The sequence below is a fragment of the Hetaerina americana genome, unplaced genomic scaffold (genome assembly GCF_022747635.1).
Source record: "Hetaerina americana unplaced genomic scaffold, ioHetAmer1.1.p SCAF_11, whole genome shotgun sequence".
Lineage (NCBI taxonomy): Eukaryota > Metazoa > Arthropoda > Insecta > Odonata > Calopterygidae > Hetaerina > Hetaerina americana.
The window spans coordinates 10,521,138-10,540,122 of NW_027286181.1; the positions used below are offsets into that span (position 1 = coordinate 10,521,138).

The 18,985-nt window shown below is 43.4% G+C and overlaps 1 protein-coding gene across 1 annotated transcript in view; it reads left to right on the plus strand.

Moving 5' to 3' along the window:
• The first annotated feature begins 10,552 nt into the window (after positions 1 to 10,552).
• Positions 10,553 to 18,985, plus strand: part of Blimp-1 (PR domain zinc finger protein 1) — a 180,294-nt gene continuing 171,861 nt past the window's right edge. The window contains exons 1-2 of the mRNA XM_071599657.1: positions 10,553 to 10,682; positions 13,496 to 13,823. The gene's annotated coding sequence lies outside the window, so the exon portion shown is untranslated. The remainder of the gene's footprint in view (positions 10,683 to 13,495; positions 13,824 to 18,985) is intronic.

Genomic DNA, 18,985 nt, shown 5'->3' on the forward strand with positions numbered 1-18,985 from the left:
TCTCAGATGGGATATGCGTTATCTCTGATTCCATCACCTACGAAACGGCAGTGGCTCTGAGAGAGCACGAAAGGAATAAGGTGCTCACTAAAGAAATAGCAATATGCAGAACTTGTTCAAACGATGTTGACGTTTACTGCATATGCTTACAGCGGAACATGTTTAATATATGAGTAATAGTTACCATCTGAATGTTGTACAAAGTTTCGGGATGGTATTATTGAAGGCTATTTTAAACAGCAGAGTCGTAATTCTTTAATCAGACCTCATTCTAACATTCGGAAGGCTAATCGTATCGTGGAAGAAATAAGAGGAGCGCTTCCGGTGTTTGAATACGCTTCCTCATTTCCTGATTTTTTTTGGTCTCTGTAAGTATACATATTAAGACCTCGAAGAGGTGCGTAGTAGCATTGGCTGTAAGAATGTACGCAGAGCATGTGGTAATGAAAAAGAAACAAAATTGCCAGAGGAAGACTTAAAGGACCTTAAAAGGAGAATAGTGAAAAAGTTTGACGACGGTACACGGTGTCCAGTGTGCAAATATGGCGTGCAAATCGTGTGCGAAAGCTGCAAGAAATATTGTAATATTTGCTCAGAAAGTCACGGCGTAGTCCTTGGGTCTGTTCTGTTTTAACGCTCGAATGCTTTTTATCAGGTCCAACGCATTCGCTCCTAATGGATTCAAGCGGGCATCTTCAATCTTTGAGGAAAAAGGGTAGCTATCACAGTCCGTGGCCCGAACTTATTTACCGCGTATAAAAAGAATCTTCCTTCCGAGTTCCTCCCGTCATTAGCTCTCGCGACCAGAGACTTTGCTAATTTCGCCCCGGGGAACCGAAATCGACCTTAAGTATATACATGTTTGTTTTTCCCCCGGAGCAATCGGCAAAATTCAACCACGAGGGAAGAGCGCTTTCCGGCTAGAGTCGCTTCCTTATTTTACGTGTACATGTGTGTGTGTTTGTGTGCACACGTATATGTGGTGTAGTAAACTCGTTTTTATCATTTCCCTCAGTTCATCCGACAGAATTCAACTTTGGGTTTACCACGAGAAATCGGGGTCTCACCTAATTCCACCGTAATCTGTACGTTTTCGCTCGACTCACTCGCTCGCTCGCTTCAAACCCGATTCCCTCTCCCAAGGGTGCATCAAAGTTTGTGTGCTTTTTCCCGCCGGCTTCGTGCCTCCCTTTGTATCGCCACCTCGGAGAAAAATTTGCCCTTGTGGCCCTTTCTCATTTTACGAATGGCTTCAATCTTTAACAAGTCCAATTCTCTCTTAACGCCGTCTTATAAAAGGTTCGCCTCGTTCTGCCTCCATGCCTTCCGACGATACGAGGGATGCTGGGTTCAATAGAGGGGCAAAGGAAAGGCCGAGGATGAAATCCATTTGCCCAATCGGATCTCGGTTACTCGATTGTTATCTCGGTCGTATCCTTTTTCTTTTCATTTTCGGAGAGAAAGGAAGTTGAATGTTATTCCTCTCTATTATTATCTTTTTCATTCTAATGGTTAAATTTTAAGCTAATTACATGTGCGAAATTCATTTCCTGTATTCTCTGTAATTTGTATTTAGGCGTGTCTGTAGTCGTTCTTAAATGAAGCTAATTCTCAGAAGAAGTGTCAAGTTCAGGGGACATTGCGTTGATTCAGAATGGCTTTGCTTCTTTCCACGGACTTTGAACATCATGAGTGGATTACTCATTACCAGTAATTTTGTACAGTTATTCCTAATATCAAAAATTTAACCACCGACGAGAAGTTTATGTACATTATCCAACGGTATGTTTGCTGAATTTTATGTTCAGTGTGGTTTGTTCTTTTTCCCCTCTTCATTTTAATTTTAGGATTCATACCCAGCATACCCTTGATTTTCCGGGCGCTCTAATAAGCAGAACAAAATTCCGATAGAATCTACCGATGCCCAATTTAGTATAAACATTCTACTGGAAGATTTTAAAAATGTCCGTATAAAGTCAGCATGCTGATTGGACTATTTCATGCAATTCTTTCAGGAAATGAACGTATTTTTTCGCATTTCACGCTCAGCATCTAAAAGTTTCACCCAACTCCGTTTATAAATGGTTTCAAATTTGATACCATGCAAAATATGTGATGTTTTTTAACGAGACCAAAGAAAATTGAAAATTTAATGGAAGAAGCCGAACGCTATATCCAAACAATAAAAAGTTAAAGATCTCCCACGAAAGATTAGTATCAGTACTCATATAGATAATATGTCTTTTATTTCCTAACCTTTTCATCTCATCCCTGAAAAACCACGCGCATCACAAGTCGTTTGTTTTAATTAATTATATAAACCGTAGGGTATTGTTTCTGGAGCGTTCTTTCTCTCATTCCGGTCGCTGTGTCCATGCCCCCATTTGAGGTCACCGTCGACCAGAATTTTGCGGCCGTCTTCCATAGAGAAGGAGGGGATGGGAGGAGAGGGCGGATGAGGGGGGAGAGATCCCACCCCTTGGATTTTAGTCATTCACGGGAAGAGAAGAGGGGACCTGCGGGGACAATGTAGGGAGGGAGGAGTAGGGAGCCTGGGAATTGCGGGGGCCGTTCCTTTTTTGTTTCCCGTGCCGAGAGTTTTCGCGAATGAGAGGATAGGATGGGATGCGGGAGTGATAGGGGAAACGGAGGGAAGTAGGGCCGGGGGTGGGCGTCCAGGATTTACTGGAGGGAGAGAGAGAGAGAGAAGGGGGGTGTGAGAGGGGGAAGGATCAGGAGGAAGGACCTCCCCACACCATGAAAATCGATTCACTGTTGGATGACCAACATTCCGAATATTAATGCGTTCGATTTCTTCACATCGCCCTCGATTTATCTTCCTCCTCCCTCTCTCTCTCCACAGCGGTTATTACAAAAAAAAGACGCACACCTCATATCTCTCGGAGTCGCTTCCCCCTCTTCTGTAAGATGTTCCTTTTTCGAAGAAACCACCTCCCATCTTACCTTCCCCCCATCCCCAATCTCTTTTAAAATTCCTCGTCCGAAGCTGAAAAACCAGAGGATTTGGAGTGATGTGGGCAGGTTAACACGCATGGTTAAATCGACGCGAATGATGCTTCGATCCGCTCAAACTTGGCTCCATTAAAAGACACCCTTTTATTTGGAGAAATAATTGGCTGCCAATTGTTTTCCAAGTGAAGCAAAAACAAAATAACGTAGGCCATTACTTAATTAGTTCGTTCAATCTGTTGTCCTCTAATTAATTAAATATTCTGTATGGCGTTTTATTTATAATTTTAACTCCAGACCGTAGAAACAATTAAAAGCGAATTTTGATTGGGTTGATCTAAAAAAATGATTGTAATTTTCGATATTGATTTTTGAAATTTTCCACGAACCCCTCCATTCGTTTCGTCGAGAGCGTCACGGCATCGATTTCCCCGCCCTTGATCGACCATTTGTTGAAATTATTTAGAATCAGGACTATGAACAGCGATCGAGTAGAAGCAATACCCAATCTTTGGCCTTGTTAGAAAACTATTAAGAATGACGTAAGGCATTATGTTTTCCCTCATCCTTCACTGTTTCCCGATCGAACAAAACAAAGGGATACTTAAAGCAAGGAGATGGGTATGCAGGAAAATCACGGCAAGGGGTCTCGTACCTCTTCATCTCTTGACTTTTGTTGGGGGTATTTTTCAGTGGTACTATTAAACGTATTTGGAAAGAGGTCTACAGGAGAAGTTCTGTTATTAAATGTTATTCGATGACGGCGTTGGAGACCAGCGATGAGATCGTTATGACTAAGAAACTTGAAGGTCGATGGATGAAGCCATTTGTAAGCACCAGGGTGAGATTAAGGGAAGGGGGGGAGGGATGAAGTGGACAATGAGAGAAATGGGAAAGAGGACGGGGGAAAGGTGAGAGAAAAGATGAATTCTGAAGCGCCACTGGTCGCCAGTCGCATCTCTGTCCGGCACTAGGGAATCACTAGCTGTCATTATTCACGGCGCGAGGGAGTGTGGGTGGAGGTCCCGTGGGGGGAGAGTGCGGGAAGGGGGGGGTGTGGAGTGGTGAGGAGTTGTTTGACGGTGCTTGTGTGCGTGTCTGTGTGTGAATGGGTGGTGTGCGTGGGAGAGGTGGTGAAGGGAAAAGGGTCGAGACCTCAGGGGTCGGGTGGGGTTCTCATTCTGGGGTTCAAAATGGTTAACTGGCTGTGGACAGAATGGAGAAGGGGAAATAATAGGGTCTAAATCTAATTTTAACGCCCTAGGATTTTCGGATTGAAAGGCATTCAATGAGAAGGGTCGAGGTATGTTTTTTTTTATTTCGGGAGATATGTCTCCGTTGGAATGAAATGGTTTGATCCTGCGAGGTACCATTTGCACATTTTGGATTAATCTGGCCTGCTCTGACTTTTGCTTGCTCTTGTCCCTTGCGTTTTGTTCATTTTCTTGTCCCACGTTGCCGGATGAAGGGCAAGTTTCCAGGTAAATTCGCCCCTATGACTGAGCTGAGCTCAGTTTTTCGTGTTTGTCTGTGTGTGTGTGTGTCTAAGGGATTTGCGTCTTCTCCGAATCGCATAACACTAGACATGACTAATTAACGTGTTTAAATAAAAATTTATAGTTGCATTCTACTTAAAATGTTAATATTTTATCAAAAAATTCAGGAAGATTAGTTATCTTATTTTTAAAAAGTTTGATGACGTACTTACTCGGAGTAAGCCTGTTCCTATTCTTTACATCACAGGAGATTGCCCTAGTTGAGTTTACTGAGAATTCTTGTTTACTCCGGGTGCTAAGTGGATAATTAATCAACCTGAAAGGTCACCATGTTTCATTGACGCTCTTTAGCAAAGGCCGTCATAGAATTTCGGTCTTCTGTACCGTAGCTTATTTTTTATTCTTCTCTTTCATTGTGTAGTCCTGATTAAAGTGAAATTCTACCACTCTTTCCTACTGTGTACTATAAAAATACTTTTATGCTACACTTTCTCAATCATAATACTCTATAAATTTTCTGTCATGTTTATAATAACTTTAATAAAAGGTTCATGCTGGACCGGAAATTGCAGTTCATTAAGCTTTAATTTATGATTAATTGCACGCTGCTGATCTCCGGAAATTATTACCAGCGTGAGGGGAGATTAATTGGGAGATGGGACTTGATATCCATTTTCTAACCCGATGGTTTCCTTCGACTGATAAACGCTCTAGTGTTTTTCTCCGATTACGTCACCGATCTCAGTGTAACGGGTGAAAAATAAAAAACAATGTATGCATATATAAAAAAAACATATACTACATTGATCAAAAATTTCCCGGAATAACCACCGTGTGGCGCTCCCATCGTTCCGATTTGAGTTCTTTTTTTTTGTTAAATTGGTACATCTGTTGTTGATATTCCCTTTAAATCTTAGTGTCATAACTTGACATTTGCAAAAGTTACGTAGCCAAGAGTACATCTATCTCTGTGTGTGTTGGCGATTTTTTACAATTGCAGAAATGGATTTAAATTTGCAACAACGAACTTGTATTAAATTTTGCGTAAAAAACGGATTTAGTGGCGCACGGACGTTGGAAATGTTGGAAAAGTGTTTCGGCAACGATTCTCTAAAAAAAACGGTCGTTTACCAGTGGCACGAGCGGTTCAGAAGTGGTCGTGAGTCAATCGAAGATGATGAACGCGGTGGCAGACCATCGACATCGAAAGTCGGTGAAAAAATTGATAAAGTAAAAGAAATGTTGGTCAATAACCGCAAATTAACCATCAGAGAAATAGCGGAGGACTTGAACATTGCCTATGGATCCGCCCAAGACATTGTGGTTAATGATTTGGGTTTCCGTCGTGTAGCAGCAAAGTTGGTGCCAAAAGACCTCAATTTCATGCAAAAAAGAGACCGTGTTGACGTCGCAAAAGACATGATTTGCGAGGCTGAATCCGATCCCACATTCATCAAAAGGATCATTACTGGAGACGAGACGTGGGTTTATGAGTACGACACGCAATCCAGACATCAGGCAAGTGAATGGCGTTCACCAAATGAGCCGAGTCCAAAAAAACCACGTCGTTTTCAGTCAAAAAAGAAGGCAATGCTGACGGTTTTCATGGATTACAACGGTGTAGTGCATCATGAATTTTTTCCAGAAGGCCAGACAGTAAACAAAGAGTATTATTTGGGCGTTATGAGACGTTTGTGTGAAGCAATTCGCCGAAAGAGACCAGAAATGTGGGCAGAAAACTCGTGGATTTTGCACCATGATAACGCACCGTCGCACAGTGCTATCATTATTCGTAATTTTTTGACGAAAAATGCAACAAATACCATCCAACAGCCACCGAATTCACCTGATTTGGCTCCCTGTGACTTCTTTCTGTTCAATCGAGTTAAAAAACCATTACGGGGAACGCGTTTTAGCAGCCGAGAGGAAGTAATGGAAAAATCGCAGGAAGCACTGATGGACATACCGAAAACCGAATATAAAAAATGTTTCGAGGATTGGATCAAGCGCTGGCATAAGTGTGTTGCAGTCGATGGGGATTACTTTGAAGGGGACAATATAGATTTAGATGAATAAACTTGTATTTTTAATTTTCTGAATAAATTCCGGGAAATTTTTGATCAAGGTAGTATATACAGTGTCATTCGAACTGCCTTGCCCTTTGTGCGTCAAATCACGGTTAATCTGATCGCATCGGCCGGTGTCAAGGACGGCCACTGGACGCGCGATTCTGCTCTGATAGGGTAGAGCATGCATGTATTGTGCGGATGCGGTTGTGCAATGCTTGCGACATCACGGCACCAACCCCGTGACATTTTAATGCGTTTTGCGCTTGACTTATTTTATAAACCATCTTTCGCACTGAATAAGCGCGAATAAGAGGAGCGGGAAATTGAAAGTCTTCCCATATTTCTGTTCGGTCTTAATCGGCGGGCATGTGTTTTCGGCTGAGTCCCTGACTTGGGCACTCTCACATAATGAATGGACTACGCACCACTATTTAAATATTAGTTTTTGGATCACCAATTACTTTGAAGTGGATATCAAAAATTCTTTTCTACATGTCATCTACATAATACCCTGCAAGCCGCCGCAGGGGCGTGTGGCGGGAGGTGTTAGGTAATAGAGAGTAAAACCACATGCAAAAACAGCACATCCATGCAAACCTATACCCATAGAGGCCTACGTGTATTCCTGTAAAAACCTTTTTTAACTTACACGCATGCAAATACATACATTATCAACTAACATACACATGCACCTACGAATGTAGTAAAAATTTATGCAATGACGTGAAAATTAAAATTGAAAAGTAATGAGGGGAAATGATCACATGGGCCTGCAACTCATGGTAACCACCCCCAAAAACACAGGTAGGGAATGCGACTTTTTATTTAGTTATGTGCATTTTAAATTGTCGAGTTGATTTTTCAACGATATAATTAATTCTTCTGACTTTTTCACCAATGCGTTATATAATTAAAATACATACTATATATATTTCTTTGTCACCAGGTTTATAATACTAGATTTAGCGTTTGGTTTCGACTATCTTTATTGGTTTTTATCCTAGAATTATTATTTTATTAAAGCTTGCCTAAAATTACTTCGATTTGAGCATTTTTTTTTAATTTTTGAATGTGCAATGACATGCTTCTTACAGAAATTACTTAGGTGTTCCTCTTTACTTCTATAATTTTATTTAATTTTTTGGCTATCGTTTCGTTTATAATTTCCTTCGTAAACGCCTGAATATCAAAATTTTATTTAAAACAATACTTCTAGGAGTTTTCCATTCACCCCTCTCTTTCATTCACCGCTCTCTCCACAAGATCCCCACTTTCCTTCGAGCATCGCTTCAGATGCCAAAACGATATGGACTAGATTCTCATGGCTTAAACAGCTTCAATTAATCGTGCGCGGTGAGTAAAGTTAAGGCGCTCCCCGAACTGGAAAAGCTGGACGCATTGCTGAAGTGGTCGCGACACACCGACCAGTTTCGGTGTTTCGGACTAAAACCATTAATTTCATGGGACTCAAGTTCGGAGCAATTTGTGTGTCCACCAGGGGGAGGGATGGGGAGATATGTCCCCTCTCCACCGGTTCATGCTGCCAGTCCCCCAGACGCCCCCCTCCCCGGCCTCCATTCATCCGGGGGAGAGCGTTTGCTCGGTCGGTCGCAAGCTCTGCCGCGTCGGCCATGGTGTCGGTGGATTCTCTTGGCCTAGGTCAGGGCACACCGCCGCGAGATATAAGGGTCCGTCCGCTCCCTGCCTCGCTCTCACTCGACGGCGAGGAAAGTTGTGCGAGTTTATGAGGTGTGGGGAAGAGGGTTATCATATCCTGTGATTAGAATAGCTCAACGGACAGGAATACATTATTCTTTTAACGACGCAAAGCAATTGTATCAATCACGAAATGATAATGAGAAATCAGATGAGGCTCATTTTGGATGAATAAACTTAATTCTATCGCCAAGCTAAGAATTAATTTCTACTACTACTCGACTACTTTCTGTTGATAATGAATGTTTCAATACTTATCAAAGTTTCATACTCAACAGGGCGTGATTAATAATTTCCTCTAGTTTATTGATGATTATATCTAAAGAACTGTAAAATCGTTAAGTAGTTTTCAGAAACATGTTCGTATATGTTCACCATGAATTATCTTACAACGTCAGAAGTCCTTATATTTAGATCTTTTTCATTCGTATTATAAAAATTATTTTATAATATTAAGTGTCCCACGGAATATTTCTCATGTCTCTCCACGTATCTCTCTATTTCAAGTGTTTCTTCATTTAACTTTGTCTCTCCTATTCGACCGTATCTTCATTTTGGTGCGATGTTCTTCGACATGTGACATAGTCACTCAATACATGCACTTCATTTCTGATTGTTAGTTATTCTTCGCTCACGATTGACATGGAAACGGAATGCTCGCTGAGATCGAGCGTAAAATATTGTTATTGATGTATTATTATTTCAGTAAATTAATTACAATTCTCTAAAAGCGATATATTAAGAATTTCCATTCTGCTATCCCTGGAACTAGTATATATTATACGTCGATGAAAACTAATAATTAAGTACCCGTTTCTTCCGAAAATTTTATTTTTTAAATGATAATATTATTTCATTGAGTAGTTTGTAATTCGACGAATTAGGCCAGACGAAGTTGAAATTGTTAATCACACATTTTTAAATTTGACTCGAAATTTGAACTTTAGAATCTTGACGTTTAATTTTAAGTTACTAAGGTTAATTACCTGGAGAATATATTTTTTTAGGCCAAATGCGAATGGATAGTCTTGACAATTCTTTTGGTTCGAGGATGCAGAAAGGCAAATCCCATCTGATGGATGGTACCTTGGCAGGCACTTTCTTCCGAACCACTTTTGTGGTGGGCGACGGGTTAAGATGTAGATGGAAATACACCCCTCCCCCGCCCTTTTAGTCGAAGATGACTCGTCGAATGATTTATCGCTCATCCGAATATTTCCCCATTGGCTAAAGGGACCGTTTCGAGACATGAAGCGAAACGGTGCATTATTGATAGAGGAGTTCGAGTCGCCTTTGTTGTCGTTTCACTCTCCTCTCCTGCTCCTCCTCCTCTCCCTCGTTTCCGCGCTGTCAAGCGGAGGTGGCGCGAAATTTTCGCGCTGCGTTGAGGAACGAGGGACGGCATGGAGAGCGAAAGAGAGAGAGAGAGAGAGGAAGGGGTGAGGGAGAGAGATGGATGGAGGAATAGGAGGGTGGGAGTCCCCCGCTTGGCAAAATGGACGGCGGGTGTGGGAAGGGGGGGAGGAGGAGGTCGAGAGCGGGCGGGGGAGAAGGGAGGAGGAGGTGAGAGGGGGGAAGGAGCGGCGGTGGGATGGGGACTGGGGCAACGGAGGGGTAGCGAAATTGCAAGGGGGCGCGGGAGGGTGGGTGGGGGAGGAGGACGCTCTGGAGGGAGAGCCCTTTTACGCGGAAGGGCGGAGGAGGGACAAAGAAGGGGTATGACTGAAGGGGACTCTGCCGGGGTGGACGCGGGGAGGGGGGGATGGGGAGTTTACTGCTCTGGTTCTGTGGAGGTGGTGTGGGGAAAGGAGGTAAGAGGTGGGGGGGGACTAGTGCATGTGGTGCTTCTAGAGCGCGGGTAGGGGTATGGTGTTAGCGGTGGAGGGAGTGGGAGGAAGGGGGGAGGGAGGAGCGTTACAGTTAGAGTTTTGCAGTGCTACCGCTCGCAGCGCTGGTGTAGAGGCCCAATAATAATCCCGGCAAAAGTGCATCCTAGCGACAGGCTCGTACAAGATAGATAGATAGTCTCGATACATATTTTACCAGTTTATTACGCTCACTTCCTCCGAATACCACGTCCTTATCTTGCTCAGTTGGAGGGGTGCGGGGGTGCATTTTTCCCCCAGAACTCGGGTATCACTAGTCCTCACTTCGAGGGACTGTTTTTATCGCGGCCCCAGTGTTGTTGCCGCTTACCGTCAGCTGTTGTATTTTCCTCCCCTCCTACCGCCGGACCCCTCGGTTTTCCCGTCCCCCCCGCCCAACCCAGCCTCCTCCGCCCCCGCAACTGACGTGGGTAACTCGCCGCGAGGATGGCCGCGACGGGAGTGTGGCCGACGACAACTTTGGTGGCGTCTTAACGGCGAAGGGAAGGGTGTCGGAGGAAGGATGTCTTAGGCCAGTGTCGGATGAGGAGGAGGAAAAAGAAAAGGTGAGGGTTTTCGCACGCGATCCGCGGAGGAAGTAGGGGTCGGTACTGTTTCCTCCCCCCTCCCTCTCCTCCCTCGGGGGAGGAAGGAGACGAAGTGGGGACCCCGGGATCCGAGTGAGGGATCACCCGCGCGCTTCTGACGGCGCGCGGGGACGAGCCTCATCGGTTTCGCGTTGGGGTAGGTCGCGCCCGTCCGGGCGAGTACCACCACACCGCGGCGGATCTCCCTTCTTCCCTTCATTCCCCGAGGGAGCGACTCACTTCCGGGTTCGCGGGACGCCGTCCCTTTCTTCCTCTCTCTCTGTTTCTCACTCTCTCTCGGTGACGTCTCATTTCCCCAATCCTCCCCCATGGTTCTCGTGGTGGTTTTCAAACTCCACACCTTCGTACGGGTGGGTTAGGTCAGTGCGAGTGCTCCCCATTGCAGTGTTGTTCGTAGGGCGAATCTTCTTTCGTCTCCCACTCCTAAGCGTTTCGCTCAATTATTATTGAAAAATCCCATTAACTTCCCCATATATATATATATATATATATATATATATATATATATATATATATATATATATATATCCCTCTCTCTTTCCCCTCTTCGTTCTAGTGGGTTAGCTCCGCTTTCCCAACTCCGTCAGGTTGGTACTGGTGGTTTCTTGGATTCCCGGTCGTCAGGCAGTGTGCTCGGTTATTTTCGGTGTTTGGTTTGCTAGGGGGCTAAAAACGTGTGAAGATTTAGCGTGGCTAACCGTGAGGAATACGGACCATTGTCAATGTTGGACGTCGCCGCGCTCAAGTCTTGATGGTTCGCGTCGTTGCAACGCGGGAGATTGCTGATTCTGTCGGCACTGTGGAGGAGTGGTCGTGCCCTCCACACCGCTTCCGTCTTACTCGGAGGTGGAGTTCACCTTTGTTTTCATTTTTTTGGCCCGTGTCACGGGATTTCCCCAGAAAGATTTGCAAACATCACTTAATGGAGTTGCGGTTTACTAGCCAAAGGCTAGAAATAGACTAATCTCCAGCGAGTTTTGCCTCGTTCAGTATCGTATTATTATCGTAATATTTGTATGCATCTTCGCTTTGTTAATATCTAAGAATACGTGGATGTGCTATTCTAGGATTTTCTTTTAGAGGCCATCATTTTAATTGTCCACTAGGCTTAATATAAACCGTTCTTTTAAAAAGTTTTCACGATTTCTTAAAGGAGGAATAGAACTGAGAGAATTCTAGTTCTCTTCAAACTAACATATCGTCTTTGCAATCGCGTTAACGCATTTTTGTTATTGCCAATACCGATCATGCCTTCACGTAAAAATGAATAAATGTTCATTTGCTGACTATTGAAATCGTTTAGGACTTTCATTTCACGTTCCCTGGAGAATCGTAGTGGATTGTTTACATACTTCACTCGCAGTTATCTCAGTCAATTGTTTACATAACTCTTGATCCTACCCATTTCTTTTATCCATCTCCAAATTAAAATCTCTATTACGTTAGAATGGGACAGTACTTTTGGTTTTTTCTCCTAATAAGCAAAATTTCGTCCTAAATCCTTCCTTTGTCTTTTTCAAGAAACGCATTTCGAGGAGAGGGTAAAAAAAACGATCCTGACTGTCAAATTGGGGAAAGCAAGGACAAGGTAGTCGAAAGGTAAAGGGAGGGAGAGAGCCGAGGCGCATGCCGGGAAGTTGTCTCCGGGACGCAGCCCCAACCCCTCTCCAGTCCTCCTCCATCCTCCCTGTGCCTCCCACCATCCCTGTGCGTTGCCCTTCTCTATGAATCCGCCCCTCCCCCTCCAAACCCTCATAAAAATCCTTGCCGCACCCCACCCTCCGATTCCCCGTCATTCCGGTGCCTCCCACAGGCCTCCCCCCACCTACTTACCCTCCCTCCGCCGTCCTGTACCCTAAAAACAGTACTCCCCTCCTCCGCTCCCTCTCCCACGCCACCCGCGTCCACCCACCCCTCTTACTCCCCCCCCCGACCCACTCACCCGTCCCACTCGCCCTTCCCCAAACTAACCAACAGACGCCTGTGAAAGCCAAGTGATAACACACGCTCCTTAGGACCTATGCGGACAAGACGTATTTTTTTCAAAATTCCAATCCAAGGGACACGTTAGAAACAAGTCGCGCGGGTCTCCTCAAGTTCTCTCCATCCTTTCTCTCTCTCTCTCTCCCCCCTTTGACATATCCTCGTGTGAATCCGTTCTCGCTTTTCTTCTATTTAGATGCGAGAGGCCCGCGCTCGCGTCGCGAGACCAAAACAAAAAGGATTCATCCCTCCCGCAACCCCATCTCCGACAACACCCCCGCCTCCCCCCTCCCACCAGGCGTCACTCCCCGTCGAGAGTGCACACAACACGTGAAAGTCCGTGTCGTCAGTGATCCCCGCCAGCAAAGGAGGCGTTTGTTCTTCTTCATCTTCCCTCTGTTTCTTCTGCCTTCCCTCCTCGCGGCTCTTAACTCCCGCCTCCTCCTCCCCCCGCCCGATCTGTCCTCCTCTCCTCCCCCTACCCCATCCTTGTCCCCATCCCCCCCATCCTCACCTCCCTTCGGTTGCTGGAATCCCATTTCCCTCCCTGCCCACGTCTCCCGAACGCACTCTGCCCGCGGAGCCAGCACACAGCACAGCCCTCGGACGCGGTTACGGCCTTTTTCGGGGGGAAGGCTCCCCAAACCCCAAAAACCAACTCTCCCGTCACATGAGAGAGAGAGAAAGAAAAAATTCTGCCACACACAAACGCAAGCTCACGAAAATACCTGCCACAACTATAACATACACACAGAGAGAAAAAAACGGGTCTTTTTCTACGTTTTCAGGGCATGTTCCTTACGAAGAAGTTAATGTGGCGCTATGTAGAGAAGAGATAAGGCGGCGAATCGGAAGGTGGAAGTAGAAGGAAGAATCATTACCTCAATTTTTACGAAACACAAAGACGTTTGAGTCTTCGGCGGGTTTTTTTTTTAAAAATAAGAAGACTTTGAAGAGAGAAGAGAGGGAGAGAGTACCTATGCCGCTTTGCCGAGAAAGAGAGAGACAAGAAGTATTTAAGAAGGAACCTCAGACATCGCATTTTGCAAAAAACGACCCACACAACTCCACTGCCGATTTTTAAATATAAATTACCTACCTCCGGATTTGTAAGAGGTAAGAACTATTCTCTCTTTTCTTCCTTGTTAAGGTGTTGTGTTAGTGTGTTTGTTATCATTCTATTCTCGCGGTTATTGTGAGACACATGTCGTGGACAACGTTTTTTCTTTGATAATTAATTTTTAGTTGGAAAGATGCTCAAACAAGTGATTTAAAACGGTGCGCGGAATATATCTCTCTCGTGAAAAATAATTTCATCTTTGAAAGGAGTGCCTTGCGTGTGATTTATGATGAATTCGAAAAGAGAAGATATAAACATTTGTTCCCTTTTTTTGTTGAGCTTGGTTCGTCTCGCGCTTCATCGTCGCGGGGTATTCCGTTATCTCGCACGCACTTTCAGTCGCGTCAGCTCAGCCATTTTGTTTGCACGGGAAAATCGAAAATTGGAATGTTTGCACGGAAGGAATACTTTTTTCTCTGCTGTTCAGGGTGTGCATACCGTTTTACTTCATCACTCAGGACTTCCAAGAGGCATAGAGAGGGAGAGGGCGTTGGGTTTCACGCAGGGTTCGAGTCGGGGACGATGGGGGAGGGAGCAGGGGTGCGGTTTTATCTATCCGACCAAGTCTAGGCGTCCGATGCCAGCTGCACTCCGACTTCGACACAGTGAGCCATTTTGGTAACCTTCGAATGTGGAGCAGGCGCGCATCTCGCGGCCGACTTCATAACCACGCTCGGGCCAGGGAGCGGCGGATTCACGGCTCCGAACCGTTTTTTTCCTCTCTCGCCCCGATTTGCAAGTAAGTGTACATTTCTAAATCGTAGCCGTCCCTCACCATGTGACTGCCGGGGGGGGGATGACATACATAACCCATCCGCAAGGTTTAATAGGGAACGTTGGATAGATTTGTCACGCGAGAGCGAATCAAAGGGCGTGCGGTTGTTTCGACAGTGACATTGTATTACAAAAGAATTCGCGAAAACCTTGGTATTTTTTTCTCGTTCATGAGAAAAGGGAGAAAATATGTTTGGACTCTTTCTCGTTTGGTCGCGAATTGATTACTATTTCGTTCTTTATAAATCGAAACAACCAACTAGTCGTAATGTTGATGTAAGGGTGCCACCCATTGGCCGAAACTGTACTAGGTTCTTACTTTCACTATCTTCCGAAAAATGTTAGTCTCCTTATATCCCATTTTGGTCGTAAACCAGTTATTCGGCTTTGAAAGCCCTTTTGACCGTTAGGTCTTTCAATTCAGATTAATATCACGTGGAATCATATGAGGATCAGTCGTTAAGTTTCAGTCATCAAAACACCAACAGCGTTTCATTCATGATTTTTCTTGAATCCTTAATTTTTAACCTTAATAGTGCCAGGTGACGCTTTGCCTTAGGTTTTCCCGTGTGTGTGTGTGTGTATGTGTGTTACGTAAGGAGCTGGAGGAAGCGGCCATTACTGGTTCACACCCAAGTTGAAAGGGAGAGGACGGGCTTGTGCTCTACGGGGAGAAAGTGCAAAAATTAGTGCACTGCCAGTCTTGCAATCGATCGCGCTTCAAGCCGCTTTTAACGAGTACACCTCGGCAAGCACATCGTTCCCGGCGTGTGTTTATCCTCTTTGGTGGTTGCACATGTGTGCTGATGTGAACCGAAGAAAAAGTGCCCCAGAAACGCAAAGGTATTCCGTGTACATCCTGTCTGCTTCGTTAGACGAAAAAAAAATCATAGTGTTGGTGTTGATCGGTGCACGTGACTTCTAAATGACCTTAAACATTTGTTATCACTCATAATGGTTGCAGTGTGTGCTTGGGTTTTTTAGTATTTTTTTCACACGACTTTAGACCTTAAGGTCAACGATGATGCTTTCTCCCATTCGCATAGTTCCAATATTCTATAATTAACCGTCCGAATTAGGCAATACCCTGAGTTTTACCGCGCAGAAATAGAAACCATGCTGTTCTTTGAAGCGAAATTTTTTTATGAATCAACTTTTGACATGTGATTGAATAATGATATTTTTAATTCTGCTGACTTTGATTTCGCGGATTCCGGGATAGTTCTGTATGCAAGAACTAAAGCATTTTAAAATGAATTGTCAAAAACTAAACCCTAATTGACGATTTATACATTTCTTCTCGCCATAGTAGATTTCAAATGAAACAATTTAAAATAGTATTTTTAAACTTAATTGATTTTCGATGTTAAAATGTTGAATGGCTCTCAAAATTATTTCAATATAATTTTGCGCCTTCCAATATACTCACTCTCTCGATTGAAGCCATTTTATAAATTTATAAGAATACTCAGTACTCAAAGGGATATAATGATTCAAAGACAGCCTTGAAACAAAGAGCAATGTACATCAGTAATAGGTATTGACTTGGGTTCTTCATTTATTATATATTTGAAGTACTTTTTTTACTCCTGTTGTCCCAATATCTGGGTGAATGAAAGCAAGCTATCATCACTCACATCATTTTAGTTATTTTTGCCATTATTTTGATAATTGGCGCTTACTTTTGTTTGGCATTAATTGCTGCTTAGAGGTTTATATTTATAGCAGTTAAAGTAGTTACAAGATGACATTCTTACAATTTTGAGATTGATTCCTTTGTTGGAGATTTACTGTGAGCATTTTGCTCTTCATTTATTTTTGAAAATGTCTACAATGCATGGACAATTTAGCGTAGGTAGTGTTCTGAATAGAGTTACATCCAAAATAAGTTTACTTCCGAACTTAATGAGGGATTATATACATGGATATACAATGCAAATAAGACTATCTAATATAAATGTGATATATGAGCGCCATGAGTGAAAGCTATATTACTAGTTTATGAGTATCAACTGTAATTTCCAAACTGTATGGTTATGATCTGTCGTAGTTAATAGCTTGTTTAATGATTTTTTGAATTAATAATGCTTGAGAATGGTATTTTATTTGTATAGAAAGCTTAAAAAGATAGTCAAACGAACAATGGAATACCAAATGAAGCATTTAGAGGCAGGGGATGTATATTTAAAAAAGGTTATTTCAACTGATAGTTCAGCTAACTTTTATAAGTGTATACGTGTCCTTCTGAAGTGATTTCTTTCTTTTTCAGTAAAGAAATTAACATTTCTTTGAGAAAAACTTTGAATTTCTCTTTGTAGAAGACTATTTAGTTCAACTCAAAATTTCACATTGAGTTTGATAATATATTTGAACGGTGACTCTAATATCAAAATTAGACCGTCATTGTGAATTTAGTAGCATTGAACGTCATTAAATAGTTCTTTAAGCATGCATCTTATGAATAAAGCTCGAATAAACTTTATTATTTGAACATAACATACGAAGAAACAACTCACTTTAACATAGCGTTTGTATATATATATAGTGAAGTATACATATTATTTCACGAAGCCTAACCATATAATTTACTGGTTATTTGAGGTTTAAAATGATAAATGCTTGAAGTACAAGACAAATTTATTGAATAAATATGGATTCCAGAAGTTGTTGCAGTCTCGTTTTTTATAATGGGCTTGTGCATTTGAACTTATACTAATAAGGAGTGTGATTTTCATTTTTAACATTCACTCATTGCATTAATCAATACATTGTTTCAGTTCTTATCCTGTGGAATAAGTAGTAATTTATGGTAAAATTAGTGGAATGTATCTAGGCACAGAGTATCTGAAGCCTTGACTGTATAAAGAGTCTATTATTCACGTGACTCAGTTTTCCAAGAGGTTGAACAGGTGTATTTTAAGACACGCCAAAGTGAATTCCTGGCATCTAGTTGCAGAAAGTACTGTCCTTTTCTTCACGTTAATTTTATGATAGAGTTTTCCTTGGAGTCCCAAAGTGAGCCTAGACAGGAGTGAGTCTACTCCTTCAATTCGGTGCCCAGTTCCATTTTGGCACAGTTGCAAGGTCTATGATGATCCAAGGTCTGCACTTAACCATCGCCATGGTGAAGCATGCTCGCCTCCTCCTCTCCCCACCCCTTCCCCCAACCCCCCTCGCCTCTCTTTAAATACACTGTGCGGCCGAGGAAGAGGCCACAAGGATGCACAGTCTGGGAGAGCTTCACAAAATGGCGAATGCTTTGAAAAGCCAAGCCCACCAATTCAAGGCAAATCGTTTAACTTTTTCCTGGAAAGAACGCAGATTTAACAAGTATCTAACACACAATGCTAATCGCTAAATTTTCAGTGTTATCGATGCCACCATTACCCTAAAATTTATCCAAAACAATGTGATTTTTCTGATGAAAATGGTTAGCAGGAAGGGATTAAAATTTTGTCTATTTGGTAACGCAAAAAATATCGAATAACAAAGGGAAATCAGGATTCCTGATAAGTAGTTCAAGCTCAGAACACCATGCTAATTCGTAGGGGCATTAATTCGACTAATGGGCGACTAATCTGCGTTAGCTCCATGCGACCGCTATTCATTGAGACCTTGAATGTATCGATGGAAATGATTGAGGCTCTCGGATGTGGTTAATCTCCCTTTCATTGAAAACCTTGGTCAAACTCGCGGGAACTTCTGTCCGTTCTGGTACCTGTAAAGTTTTCGCTCCTTTTCTCACCTTGCGATCCCATTTCCAATGAAATTTCGAGCTCCCCCCCCCACGTGATTAGTTTCGCAAAGATATGGTTACATCATGTGTAGTTTGTTAACCTTGGCCCTAATTTTCAAAAATTTCCACGATTAATGAAACCTCCCAAATTTTTTTTCACGCGGAGCGCTACCAGATTCACACAACCGTGATTGATCGATGCATTTGAAAAATTTATTCGCCATCGTGGTCAAGGTTTATTTCCTCCTCGACTGTGCCACGGGGGCCGTGTTCAAGGAAATCAATTCCCATCCCGTTTTCAATGGCGTGCCATATTTTTTGTTCAAATTCGGTGCACAATGTTTTCGTCGAATATTGCGATATTCCCTCTGCGAATGGGGGATCCAAAAACAAAACGAGGAAATATTTACGGCTAAGGATATGAAAGGTGGGGGACGATTGCCCCGTCAGCATCGTTCCCCCCTGTTTCCCCGACAGGTTCCTTCCTCGTCGCAAACTGGGGGGGGGCAGCGGGGGGGGGGGGGTCGGGAGAGTGATTCGTTTTCGGAATCCTGCGCATTTCACTGGCTCACTTCACGCGGGCGCCATTTTCCTTTCTCTGAGAGGCGTAGACCAGGAACGCCTCCGCGTCTCGACAGTCAGGAAGGA